Source organism: Rhinoderma darwinii, unplaced genomic scaffold, assembly GCF_050947455.1.
Source record: "Rhinoderma darwinii isolate aRhiDar2 unplaced genomic scaffold, aRhiDar2.hap1 Scaffold_549, whole genome shotgun sequence".
Lineage (NCBI taxonomy): Eukaryota > Metazoa > Chordata > Amphibia > Anura > Rhinodermatidae > Rhinoderma > Rhinoderma darwinii.
In genome coordinates, this window is record NW_027464099.1 from 56,764 (window position 1) to 69,558 (window position 12,795).

General features: G+C 47.7%; 8 non-coding genes and 1 pseudogene across 8 annotated transcripts; all 9 read left to right on the forward strand.

Moving 5' to 3' along the window:
• The first annotated feature begins 380 nt into the window (after nucleotides 1-380).
• On the forward strand, nucleotides 381-571 carry LOC142723459 (U2 spliceosomal RNA). Its single transcript, XR_012875654.1, has one exon. It is a non-coding gene; the product is annotated as a U2 spliceosomal RNA (small nuclear RNA).
• Nucleotides 572-1,847: 1,276 nt separating this feature from the next.
• LOC142723461 (U2 spliceosomal RNA) lies at nucleotides 1,848-2,038 on the forward strand. The gene has a single exon (XR_012875656.1). It is a non-coding gene; the product is annotated as a U2 spliceosomal RNA (small nuclear RNA).
• A 1,296-nt stretch (nucleotides 2,039-3,334) lies between these two features.
• LOC142723462 (U2 spliceosomal RNA) lies at nucleotides 3,335-3,525 on the forward strand. The gene has a single exon (XR_012875657.1). It is a non-coding gene; the product is annotated as a U2 spliceosomal RNA (small nuclear RNA).
• A 1,288-nt stretch (nucleotides 3,526-4,813) lies between these two features.
• Nucleotides 4,814-5,004, forward strand: LOC142723464 (U2 spliceosomal RNA). The gene has a single exon (XR_012875658.1). It is a non-coding gene; the product is annotated as a U2 spliceosomal RNA (small nuclear RNA).
• Nucleotides 5,005-6,289: 1,285 nt separating this feature from the next.
• On the forward strand, nucleotides 6,290-6,480 carry LOC142723465 (U2 spliceosomal RNA). The gene has a single exon (XR_012875659.1). It is a non-coding gene; the product is annotated as a U2 spliceosomal RNA (small nuclear RNA).
• Nucleotides 6,481-7,768: 1,288 nt separating this feature from the next.
• LOC142723435 (U2 spliceosomal RNA) lies at nucleotides 7,769-7,969 on the forward strand (annotated as a pseudogene).
• Nucleotides 7,970-9,257: 1,288 nt separating this feature from the next.
• LOC142723466 (U2 spliceosomal RNA) lies at nucleotides 9,258-9,448 on the forward strand. The gene has a single exon (XR_012875660.1). It is a non-coding gene; the product is annotated as a U2 spliceosomal RNA (small nuclear RNA).
• Nucleotides 9,449-10,748: 1,300 nt separating this feature from the next.
• LOC142723467 (U2 spliceosomal RNA) lies at nucleotides 10,749-10,939 on the forward strand. Its single transcript, XR_012875661.1, has one exon. It is a non-coding gene; the product is annotated as a U2 spliceosomal RNA (small nuclear RNA).
• Nucleotides 10,940-12,235: 1,296 nt separating this feature from the next.
• LOC142723468 (U2 spliceosomal RNA) lies at nucleotides 12,236-12,426 on the forward strand. Its single transcript, XR_012875662.1, has one exon. It is a non-coding gene; the product is annotated as a U2 spliceosomal RNA (small nuclear RNA).
• The last annotated feature ends 369 nt before the right edge of the window (nucleotides 12,427-12,795 follow it).

Here is a 12,795-nt window from a genome sequence, read left to right on the forward strand (position 1 = left end):
CAGTGTTGGTCAGTGCTGCTCAGCAGGCAGCACTGGACTGGACTGGATTACAGCTGATACAAGGTGTGAAGGAACAAGGGGTGGCTGTGGGCATGCACTTGCTGCCGCTGCCAGTGTTTATCTGCATGGCAGCAGGGCATTTGGGCGTTGCCAGGAAGGCGTTTTTATGTAGATTCCTCCTCTTTCAGCAATGCATTGTGGTGCAAGCAAAAGAAGCAAATCCTGTCTGGCTTCCTCTCCGGCCTTTATTCACCTCCCGTGTAGCTGTGAGTGTGTGATCCTGCAGGGCCCCATGGAATTGCCTAGAAGTAGGCTGAATCGCTGCAAGGGCTGAACAGCAGTATCGGGCAGGCTCGGGCAACGCGCGGCCCGTTCGGGTTATCGCTTCTCGGCCTTTTGGCTAAGATCAAGTGTAGTATCTGTTCTTATCAGTTTAATATCTGATACGTCCCCTATCTGGGGACCATATATTAAATGGATTTTTAGAACAGGGAGATGGAAATAGAGCTTGCTCTGTCCACTCCACGCATTGACCTGGTATTGCAGTATTTCCAGGACCGGTGCACCCTTTCCTTATGTGTTGACTAAAAGCAGATTCCAAAAGTGTTTTTTGTCTTTGCTATTGTTTCTGTCTTTCTGAAGGGATCTCCCCTTTTAATCCCATTATTTCAACACCTGTTGGACAATGCATGAGTGATAATGAGCTCATTGATTAAATGCAATTAATGAATAGATTGCCACCTCTTGTTGTGTGTCGTCTGTGTTTCTGTGTTTCCGGCATTTCACATTGGAACACCTCATTCACCTTCCTTGTCTTCTCTCCGCCCTCCCTTTTAGGTAAGTTAAAGAGCTGCACCTGAGCCAGCCACTGATTGATTGATTGATTGATTGATTGATTGATTGATTGATGCAGCACAACAGTCAAATAGTGGAGTGGAGTAGGGGAACAGCAAACAGCCAATAAAGCAGCCCGCCCGCTCGCCTGCCCGCCACAATGGACCTACCTGTGTACACTAGATGGATGTGATGGAATGTACTGTCGTCCCTACATTTCAAGAAGAAGTAAGAATTGCAGTTGCAACAAAGCCTTGCTTGCCTACAAAGAGAGCAGCAATTTGGATTTGTTACTATGTTACCTAGAAGAATAACAAACTGTGCAAGGATGGAGGTTGTAGGAGCAAGGAGAAGTTGTCTGTAAAGTTGGTGGATGCCTATTTTCCATTTTGCAGTCCCTTGTCTCCCTCTTGTGGCCTCCTGGAGGCAACTAGCTGTGCAAAAAAAAGACAGCCTGGCGGCCGGCTGTTGCAGTGTTGCCCTCTCAGGCAACACTGAGTGACTGACTGAGCCTCACCGTCTTATATAAAGTTCAGACGGAACTTTGCACGTGTCATAGTGGAGCCCTCAGGATTCCAGAGCCAGCTTTCTGACATCATAATGGGGCCTCAGAGATAAAAGCCTGGGCCCAGGCAGTGTTGGTCAGTGCTGCTCAGCAGGCAGCACTGGACTGGACTGGATTACAGCTGATACAAGGTGTGAAGGAACAAGGGGTGGCTGTGGGCATGCACTTGCTGCCGCTGCCAGTGTTTATCTGCATGGCAGCAGGGCATTTGGGCGTTGCCAGGAAGGCGTTTTTATGTAGATTCCTCCTCTTTCAGCACTGCATTGTGGTGCAAGCAAAAGAAGCAAATCCTGTCTGGCTTCCTCTCCGGCCTTTATTCACCTCCCGTGTAGCTGTGAGTGTGTGAGCCTGCAGGGCCCCATGGAATTGCCTAGAAGTAGGCTGAATCGCTGCAAGGGCTGAACAGCAGTATCGGGCAGGCTCGGGCAACGCGCGGCCCGTTCGGGTTATCGCTTCTCGGCCTTTTGGCTAAGATCAAGTGTAGTATCTGTTCTTATCAGTTTAATATCTGATACGTCCCCTATCTGGGGACCATATATTAAATGGATTTTTAGAACAGGGAGATGGAAATAGAGCTTGCTCTGTCCACTCCACGCATTGACCTGGTATTGCAGTATTTCCAGGACCGGTGCACCCTTTCCTTATGTGTTGACTAAAAGCAGATTCCAAAAGTGTTTTTTGTCTTTGCTATTGTTTCTGTCTTTCTGAAGGGATCTCCCCTTTTAATCCCATTATTTCAACACCTGTTGGACAATGCATGAGTGATAATGAGCTCATTGATTAAATGCAATTAATGAATAGATTGCCACCTCTTGTTGTGTGTCGTCTGTGTTTCTGTGTTTCCGGCATTTCACATTGGAACACCTCATTCACCTTCCTTGTCTTCTCTCCGCCCTCCCTTTTAGGTAAGTTAAAGAGCTGCACCTGAGCCAGCCACTGATTGATTGATTGATTGATTGATTGATTGATTGATTGATTGATTGATTGATTGATTGATGCAGCACAACAGTCAAATAGTGGAGTGGAGTAGGGGAACAGCAAACAGCCAATAAAGCAGCCCGCCCGCTCGCCTGCCCGCCACAATGGACCTACCTGTGTACACTAGATGGATGTGATGGAATGTACTGTCGTCCCTACATTTCAAGAAGAAGTAAGAATTGCAGTTGCAACAAAGCCTTGCTTGCCTACAAAGAGAGCAGCAATTTGGATTTGTTACTATGTTACCTAGAAGAATAACAAACTGTGCAAGGATGGAGGTTGTAGGAGCAAGGAGAAGTTGTCTGTAAAGTTGGTGGATGCCTATTTTCCATTTTGCAGTCCCTTGTCTCCCTCTTGTGGCCTCCTGGAGGCAACTAGCTGTGCAAAAAAAAGACAGCCTGGCGGCCGGCTGTTGCAGTGTTGCCCTCTCAGGCAACACTGAGTGACTGACTGAGCCTCACCGTCTTATATAAAGTTCAGACGGAACTTTGCACGTGTCATAGTGGAGCCCTCAGGATTCCAGAGCCAGCTTTCTGACATCATAATGGGGCCTCAGAGATAAAAGCCTGGGCCCAGGCAGTGTTGGTCAGTGCTGCTCAGCAGGCAGCACTGGACTGGACTGGATTACAGCTGATACAAGGTGTGAAGGAACAAGGGGTGGCTGTGGGCATGCACTTGCTGCCGCTGCCAGTGTTTATCTGCATGGCAGCAGGGCATTTGGGCGTTGCCAGGAAGGCGTTTTTATGTAGATTCCTCCTCTTTCAGCAATGCATTGTGGTGCAAGCAAAAGAAGCAAATCCTGTCTGGCTTCCTCTCCGGCCTTTATTCACCTCCCGTGTAGCTGTGAGTGTGTGAGCCTGCAGGGCCCCATGGAATTGCCTAGAAGTAGGCTGAATCGCTGCAAGGGCTGAACAGCAGTATCGGGCAGGCTCGGGCAACGCGCGGCCCGTTCGGGTTATCGCTTCTCGGCCTTTTGGCTAAGATCAAGTGTAGTATCTGTTCTTATCAGTTTAATATCTGATACGTCCCCTATCTGGGGACCATATATTAAATGGATTTTTAGAACAGGGAGATGGAAATAGAGCTTGCTCTGTCCACTCCACGCATTGACCTGGTATTGCAGTATTTCCAGGACCGGTGCACCCTTTCCTTATGTGTTGACTAAAAGCAGATTCCAAAAGTGTTTTTTGTCTTTGCTATTGTTTCTGTCTTTCTGAAGGGATCTCCCCTTTTAATCCCATTATTTCAACACCTGTTGGACAATGCATGAGTGATAATGAGCTCATTGATTAAATGCAATTAATGAATAGATTGCCACCTCTTGTTGTGTGTCGTCTGTGTTTCTGTGTTTCCGGCATTTCACATTGGAACACCTCATTCACCTTCCTTGTCTTCTCTCCGCCCTCCCTTTTAGGTAAGTTAAAGAGCTGCACCTGAGCCAGCCACTGATTGATTGATTGATTGATTGATTGATTGATTGATTGATTGATTGATTGATGCAGCACAACAGTCAAATAGTGGAGTGGAGTAGGGGAACAGCAAACAGCCAATAAAGCAGCCCGCCCGCTCGCCTGCCCGCCACAATGGACCTACCTGTGTACACTAGATGGATGTGATGGAATGTACTGTCGTCCCTACATTTCAAGAAGAAGTAAGAATTGCAGTTGCAACAAAGCCTTGCTTGCCTACAAAGAGAGCAGCAATTTGGATTTGTTACTATGTTACCTAGAAGAATAACAAACTGTGCAAGGATGGAGGTTGTAGGAGCAAGGAGAAGTTGTCTGTAAAGTTGGTGGATGCCTATTTTCCATTTTGCAGTCCCTTGTCTCCCTCTTGTGGCCTCCTGGAGGCAACTAGCTGTGCAAAAAAAAGACAGCCTGGCGGCCGGCTGTTGCAGTGTTGCCCTCTCAGGCAACACTGAGTGACTGACTGAGCCTCACCGTCTTATATAAAGTTCAGACGGAACTTTGCACGTGTCATAGTGGAGCCCTCAGGATTCCAGAGCCAGCTTTCTGACATCATAATGGGGCCTCAGAGATAAAAGCCTGGGCCCAGGCAGTGTTGGTCAGTGCTGCTCAGCAGGCAGCACTGGACTGGACTGGATTACAGCTGATACAAGGTGTGAAGGAACAAGGGGTGGCTGTGGGCATGCACTTGCTGCCGCTGCCAGTGTTTATCTGCATGGCAGCAGGGCATTTGGGCGTTGCCAGGAAGGCGTTTTTATGTAGATTCCTCCTCTTTCAGCACTGCATTGTGGTGCAAGCAAAAGAAGCAAATCCTGTCTGGCTTCCTCTCCGGCCTTTATTCACCTCCCGTGTAGCTGTGAGTGTGTGAGCCTGCAGGGCCCCATGGAATTGCCTAGAAGTAGGCTGAATCGCTGCAAGGGCTGAACAGCAGTATCGGGCAGGCTCGGGCAACGCGCGGCCCGTTCGGGTTATCGCTTCTCGGCCTTTTGGCTAAGATCAAGTGTAGTATCTGTTCTTATCAGTTTAATATCTGATACGTCCCCTATCTGGGGACCATATATTAAATGGATTTTTAGAACAGGGAGATGGAAATAGAGCTTGCTCTGTCCACTCCACGCATTGACCTGGTATTGCAGTATTTCCAGGACCGGTGCACCCTTTCCTTATGTGTTGACTAAAAGCAGATTCCAAAAGTGTTTTTTGTCTTTGCTATTGTTTCTGTCTTTCTGAAGGGATCTCCCCTTTTAATCCCATTATTTCAACACCTGTTGGACAATGCATGAGTGATAATGAGCTCATTGATTAAATGCAATTAATGAATAGATTGCCACCTCTTGTTGTGTGTCGTCTGTGTTTCTGTGTTTCCGGCATTTCACATTGGAACACCTCATTCACCTTCCTTGTCTTCTCTCCGCCCTCCCTTTTAGGTAAGTTAAAGAGCTGCACCTGAGCCAGCCACTTGATTGATTGATTGATTGATTGATTGATTGATTGATTGATTGATTGATGCAGCACAACAGTCAAATAGTGGAGTGGAGTAGGGGAACAGCAAACAGCCAATAAAGCAGCCCGCCCGCTCGCCTGCCCGCCACAATGGACCTACCTGTGTACACTAGATGGATGTGATGGAATGTACTGTCGTCCCTACATTTCAAGAAGAAGTAAGAATTGCAGTTGCAACAAAGCCTTGCTTGCCTACAAAGAGAGCAGCAATTTGGATTTGTTACTATGTTACCTAGAAGAATAACAAACTGTGCAAGGATGGAGGTTGTAGGAGCAAGGAGAAGTTGTCTGTAAAGTTGGTGGATGCCTATTTTCCATTTTGCAGTCCCTTGTCTCCCTCTTGTGGCCTCCTGGAGGCAACTAGCTGTGCAAAAAAAAGACAGCCTGGCGGCCGGCTGTTGCAGTGTTGCCCTCTCAGGCAACACTGAGTGACTGACTGAGCCTCACCGTCTTATATAAAGTTCAGACGGAACTTTGCACGTGTCATAGTGGGGCCCTCAGGATTCCAGAGCCAGCTTTCTGACATCATAATGGGGCCTCAGAGATAAAAGCCTGGGCCCAGGCAGTGTTGGTCAGTGCTGCTCAGCAGGCAGCACTGGACTGGACTGGATTACAGCTGATACAAGGTGTGAAGGAACAAGGGGTGGCTGTGGGCATGCACTTGCTGCCGCTGCCAGTGTTTATCTGCATGGCAGCAGGGCATTTGGGCGTTGCCAGGAAGGCATTTTTATGTAGATTCCTCCTCTTTCAGCACTGCATTGTGGTGCAAGCAAAAGAAGCAAATCCTGTCTGGCTTCCTCTCCGGCCTTTATTCACCTCCCGTGTAGCTGTGAGTGTGTGAGCCTGCAGGGCCCCATGGAATTGCCTAGAAGTAGGCTGAATCGCTGCAAGGGCTGAACAGCAGTATCGGGCAGGCTCGGGCAACGCGCGGCCCGTTCGGGTTATCGCTTCTCGGCCTTTTGGCTAAGATCAAGTGTAGTATCTGTTCTTATCAGTTTAATATCTGATACGTCCCCTATCTGGGGACCATATATTAAATGGATTTTTAGAACAGGGAGATGGAAATAGAGCTTGCTCTGTCCACTCCACGCATTGACCTGGTATTGCAGTATTTCCAGGACCGGTGCACCCTTTCCTTATGTGTTGACTAAAAGCAGATTCCAAAAGTGTTTTTTGTCTTTGCTATTGTTTCTGTCTTTCTGAAGGGATCTCCCCTTTTAATCCCATTATTTCAACACCTGTTGGACAATGCATGAGTGATAATGAGCTCATTGATTAAATGCAATTAATGAATAGATTGCCACCTCTTGTTGTGTGTCGTCTGTGTTTCTGTGTTTCCGGCATTTCACATTGGAACACCTCATTCACCTTCCTTGTCTTCTCTCCGCCCTCCCTTTTAGGTAAGTTAAAGAGCTGCACCTGAGCCAGCCACTGATTGATTGATTGATTGATTGATTGATTGATTGATTGATTGATTGATTGATGCAGCACAACAGTCAAATAGTGGAGTGGAGTAGGGGAACAGCAAACAGCCAATAAAGCAGCCCGCCCGCTCGCCTGCCCGCCACAATGGACCTACCTGTGTACACTAGATGGATGTGATGGAATGTACTGTCGTCCCTACATTTCAAGAAGAAGTAAGAATTGCAGTTGCAACAAAGCCTTGCTTGCCTACAAAGAGAGCAGCAATTTGGATTTGTTACTATGTTACCTAGAAGAATAACAAACTGTGCAAGGATGGAGGTTGTAGGAGCAAGGAGAAGTTGTCTGTAAAGTTGGTGGATGCCTATTTTCCATTTTGCAGTCCCTTGTCTCCCTCTTGTGGCCTCCTGGAGGCAACTAGCTGTGCAAAAAAAAGACAGCCTGGCGGCCGGCTGTTGCAGTGTTGCCCTCTCAGGCAACACTGAGTGACTGACTGAGCCTCACCGTCTTATATAAAGTTCAGACGGAACTTTGCACGTGTCATAGTGGAGCCCTCAGGATTCCAGAGCCAGCTTTCTGACATCATAATGGGGCCTCAGAGATAAAAGCCTGGGCCCAGGCAGTGTTGGTCAGTGCTGCTCAGCAGGCAGCACTGGACTGGACTGGATTACAGCTGATACAAGGTGTGAAGGAACAAGGGGTGGCTGTGGGCATGCACTTGCTGCCGCTGCCAGTGTTTATCTGCATGGCAGCAGGGCATTTGGGCGTTGCCAGGAAGGCGTTTTTATGTAGATTCCTCCTCTTTCAGCACTGCATTGTGGTGCAAGCAAAAGAAGCAAATCCTGTCTGGCTTCCTCTCCGGCCTTTATTCACCTCCCGTGTAGCTGTGAGTGTGTGAGCCTGCAGGGCCCCATGGAATTGCCTAGAAGTAGGCTGAATCGCTGCAAGGGCTGAACAGCAGTATCGGGCAGGCTCGGGCAACGCGCGGCCCGTTCGGGTTATCGCTTCTCGGCCTTTTGGCTAAGATCAAGTGTAGTATCTGTTCTTATCAGTTTAATATCTGATACGTCCCCTATCTGGGGACCATATATTAAATGGATTTTTAGAACAGGGAGATGGAAATAGAGCTTGCTCTGTCCACTCCACGCATTGACCTGGTATTGCATGGTATTGCAGTATTTCCAGGACCGGTGCACCCTTTCCTTATGTGTTGACTAAAAGCAGATTCCAAAAGTGTTTTTTGTCTTTGCTATTGTTTCTGTCTTTCTGAAGGGATCTCCCCTTTTAATCCCATTATTTCAACACCTGTTGGACAATGCATGAGTGATAATGAGCTCATTGATTAAATGCAATTAATGAATAGATTGCCACCTCTTGTTGTGTGTCGTCTGTGTTTCTGTGTTTCCGGCATTTCACATTGGAACACCTCATTCACCTTCCTTGTCTTCTCTCCGCCCTCCCTTTTAGGTAAGTTAAAGAGCTGCACCTGAGCCAGCCACTGATTGATTGATTGATTGATTGATTGATTGATTGATTGATTGATTGATTGATGCAGCACAACAGTCAAATAGTGGAGTGGAGTAGGGGAACAGCAAACAGCCAATAAAGCAGCCCGCCCGCTCGCCTGCCCGCCACAATGGACCTACCTGTGTACACTAGATGGATGTGATGGAATGTACTGTCGTCCCTACATTTCAAGAAGAAGTAAGAATTGCAGTTGCAACAAAGCCTTGCTTGCCTACAAAGAGAGCAGCAATTTGGATTTGTTACTATGTTACCTAGAAGAATAACAAACTGTGCAAGGATGGAGGTTGTAGGAGCAAGGAGAAGTTGTCTGTAAAGTTGGTGGATGCCTATTTTCCATTTTGCAGTCCCTTGTCTCCCTCTTGTGGCCTCCTGGAGGCAACTAGCTGTGCAAAAAAAAGACAGCCTGGCGGCCGGCTGTTGCAGTGTTGCCCTCTCAGGCAACACTGAGTGACTGACTGAGCCTCACCGTCTTATATAAAGTTCAGACGGAACTTTGCACGTGTCATAGTGGAGCCCTCAGGATTCCAGAGCCAGCTTTCTGACATCATAATGGGGCCTCAGAGATAAAAGCCTGGGCCCAGGCAGTGTTGGTCAGTGCTGCTCAGCAGGCAGCACTGGACTGGACTGGATTACAGCTGATACAAGGTGTGAAGGAACAAGGGGTGGCTGTGGGCATGCACTTGCTGCCGCTGCCAGTGTTTATCTGCATGGCAGCAGGGCATTTGGGCGTTGCCAGGAAGGCGTTTTTATGTAGATTCCTCCTCTTTCAGCACTGCATTGTGGTACAAGCAAAAGAAGCAAATCCTGTCTGGCTTCCTCTCCGGCCTTTATTCACCTCCCGTGTAGCTGTGAGTGTGTGAGCCTGCAGGGCCCCATGGAATTGCCTAGAAGTAGGCTGAATCGCTGCAAGGGCTGAACAGCAGTATCGGGCAGGCTCGGGCAACGCGTGGCCCGTTCGGGTTATCGCTTCTCGGCCTTTTGGCTAAGATCAAGTGTAGTATCTGTTCTTATCAGTTTAATATCTGATACGTCCCCTATCTGGGGACCATATATTAAATGGATTTTTAGAACAGGGAGATGGAAATAGAGCTTGCTCTGTCCACTCCACGCATTGACCTGGTATTGCAGTATTTCCAGGACCGGTGCACCCTTTCCTTATGTGTTGACTAAAAGCAGATTCCAAAAGTGTTTTTTGTCTTTGCTATTGTTTCTGTCTTTCTGAAGGGATCTCCCCTTTTAATCCCATTATTTCAACACCTGTTGGACAATGCATGAGTGATAATGAGCTCATTGATTAAATGCAATTAATGAATAGATTGCCACCTCTTGTTGTGTGTCGTCTGTGTTTCTGTGTTTCCGGCATTTCACATTGGAACACCTCATTCACCTTCCTTGTCTTCTCTCCGCCCTCCCTTTTAGGTAAGTTAAAGAGCTGCACCTGAGCCAGCCACTGATTGATTGATTGATTGATTGATTGATTGATTGATTGATTGATTGATTGATTGATTGATTGATGCAGCACAACAGTCAAATAGTGGAGTGGAGTAGGGGAACAGCAAACAGCCAATAAAGCAGCCCGCCCGCTCGCCTGCCCGCCACAATGGACCTACCTGTGTACACTAGATGGATGTGATGGAATGTACTGTCGTCCCTACATTTCAAGAAGAAGTAAGAATTGCAGTTGCAACAAAGCCTTGCTTGCCTACAAAGAGAGCAGCAATTTGGATTTGTTACTATGTTACCTAGAAGAATAACAAACTGTGCAAGGATGGAGGTTGTAGGAGCAAGGAGAAGTTGTCTGTAAAGTTGGTGGATGCCTATTTTCCATTTTGCAGTCCCTTGTCTCCCTCTTGTGGCCTCCTGGAGGCAACTAGCTGTGCAAAAAAAAGACAGCCTGGCGGCCGGCTGTTGCAGTGTTGCCCTCTCAGGCAACACTGAGTGACTGACTGAGCCTCACCGTCTTATATAAAGTTCAGACGGAACTTTGCACGTGTCATAGTGGAGCCCTCAGGATTCCAGAGCCAGCTTTCTGACATCATAATGGGGCCTCAGAGATAAAAGCCTGGGCCCAGGCAGTGTTGGTCAGTGCTGCTCAGCAGGCAGCACTGGACTGGACTGGATTACAGCTGATACAAGGTGTGAAGGAACAAGGGGTGGCTGTGGGCATGCACTTGCTGCCGCTGCCAGTGTTTATCTGCATGGCAGCAGGGCATTTGGGCGTTGCCAGGAAGGCGTTTTTATGTAGATTCCTCCTCTTTCAGCACTGCATTGTGGTGCAAGCAAAAGAAGCAAATCCTGTCTGGCTTCCTCTCCGGCCTTTATTCACCTCCCGTGTAGCTGTGAGTGTGTGAGCCTGCAGGGCCCCATGGAATTGCCTAGAAGTAGGCTGAATCGCTGCAAGGGCTGAACAGCAGTATCGGGCAGGCTCGGGCAACGCGCGGCCCGTTCGGGTTATCGCTTCTCGGCCTTTTGGCTAAGATCAAGTGTAGTATCTGTTCTTATCAGTTTAATATCTGATACGTCCCCTATCTGGGGACCATATATTAAATGGATTTTTAGAACAGGGAGATGGAAATAGAGCTTGCTCTGTCCACTCCACGCATTGACCTGGTATTGCAGTATTTCCAGGACCGGTGCACCCTTTCCTTATGTGTTGACTAAAAGCAGATTCCAAAAGTGTTTTTTGTCTTTGCTATTGTTTCTGTCTTTCTGAAGGGATCTCCCCTTTTAATCCCATTATTTCAACACCTGTTGGACAATGCATGAGTGATAATGAGCTCATTGATTAAATGCAATTAATGAATAGATTGCCACCTCTTGTTGTGTGTCGTCTGTGTTTCTGTGTTTCCGGCATTTCACATTGGAACACCTCATTCACCTTCCTTGTCTTCTCTCCGCCCTCCCTTTTAGGTAAGTTAAAGAGCTGCACCTGAGCCAGCCACTGATTGATTGATTGATTGATTGATTGATTGATTGATTGATTGATTGATTGATTGATTGATGCAGCACAACAGTCAAATAGTGGAGTGGAGTAGGGGAACAGCAAACAGCCAATAAAGCAGCCCGCCCGCTCGCCTGCCCGCCACAATGGACCTACCTGTGTACACTAGATGGATGTGATGGAATGTACTGTCGTCCCTACATTTCAAGAAGAAGTAAGAATTGCAGTTGCAACAAAGCCTTGCTTGCCTACAAAGAGAGCAGCAATTTGGATTTGTTACTATGTTACCTAGAAGAATAACAAACTGTGCAAGGATGGAGGTTGTAGGAGCAAGGAGAAGTTGTCTGTAAAGTTGGTGGATGCCTATTTTCCATTTTGCAGTCCCTTGTCTCCCTCTTGTGGCCTCCTGGAGGCAACTAGCTGTGCAAAAAAAAGACAGCCTGGCGGCCGGCTGTTGCAGTGTTGCCCTCTCAGGCAACACTGAGTGACTGACTGAGCCTCACCGTCTTATATAAAGTTCAGACGGAACTTTGCACGTGTCATAGTGGAGCCCTCAGGATTCCAGAGCCAGCTTTCTGACATCATAATGGGGCCTCAGAGATAAAAGCCTGGGCCCAGGCAGTGTTGGTCAGTGCTGCTCAGCAGGCAGCACTGGACTGGACTGGATTACAGCTGATACAAGGTGTGAAGGAACAAGGGGTGGCTGTGGGCATGCACTTGCTGCCGCTGCCAGTGTTTATCTGCATGGCAGCAGGGCATTTGGGCGTTGCCAGGAAGGCGTTTTTATGTAGATTCCTCCTCTTTCAGCACTGCATTGTGGTGCAAGCAAAAGAAGCAAATCCTGTCTGGCTTCCTCTCCGGCCTTTATTCACCTCCCGTGTAGCTGTGAGTGTGTGAGCCTGCAGGGCCCCATGGAATTGCCTAGAAGTAGGCTGAATCGCTGCAAGGGCTGAACAGCAGTATCGGGCAGGCTCGGGCAACGCGCGGCCCGTTCGGGTTATCGCTTCTCGGCCTTTTGGCTAAGATCAAGTGTAGTATCTGTTCTTATCAGTTTAATATCTGATACGTCCCCTATCTGGGGACCATATATTAAATGGATTTTTAGAACAGGGAGATGGAAATAGAGCTTGCTCTGTCCACTCCACGCATTGACCTGGTATTGCAGTATTTCCAGGACCGGTGCACCCTTTCCTTATGTGTTGACTAAAAGCAGATTCCAAAAGTGTTTTTTGTCTTTGCTATTGTTTCTGTCTTTCTGAAGGGATCTCCCCTTTTAATCCCATTATTTCAACACCTGTTGGACAATGCATGAGTGATAATGAGCTCATTGATTAAATGCAATTAATGAATAGATTGCCACCTCTTGTTGTGTGTCGTCTGTGTTTCTGTGTTTCCGGCATTTCACATTGGAACACCTCATTCACCTTCCTTGTCTTCTCTCCGCCCTCCCTTTTAGGTAAGTTAAAGAGCTGCACCTGAGCCAGCCACTGATTGATTGATTGATTGATTGATTGATTGATTGATTGATTGATTGATTGATGCAGCACAACAGTCAAATA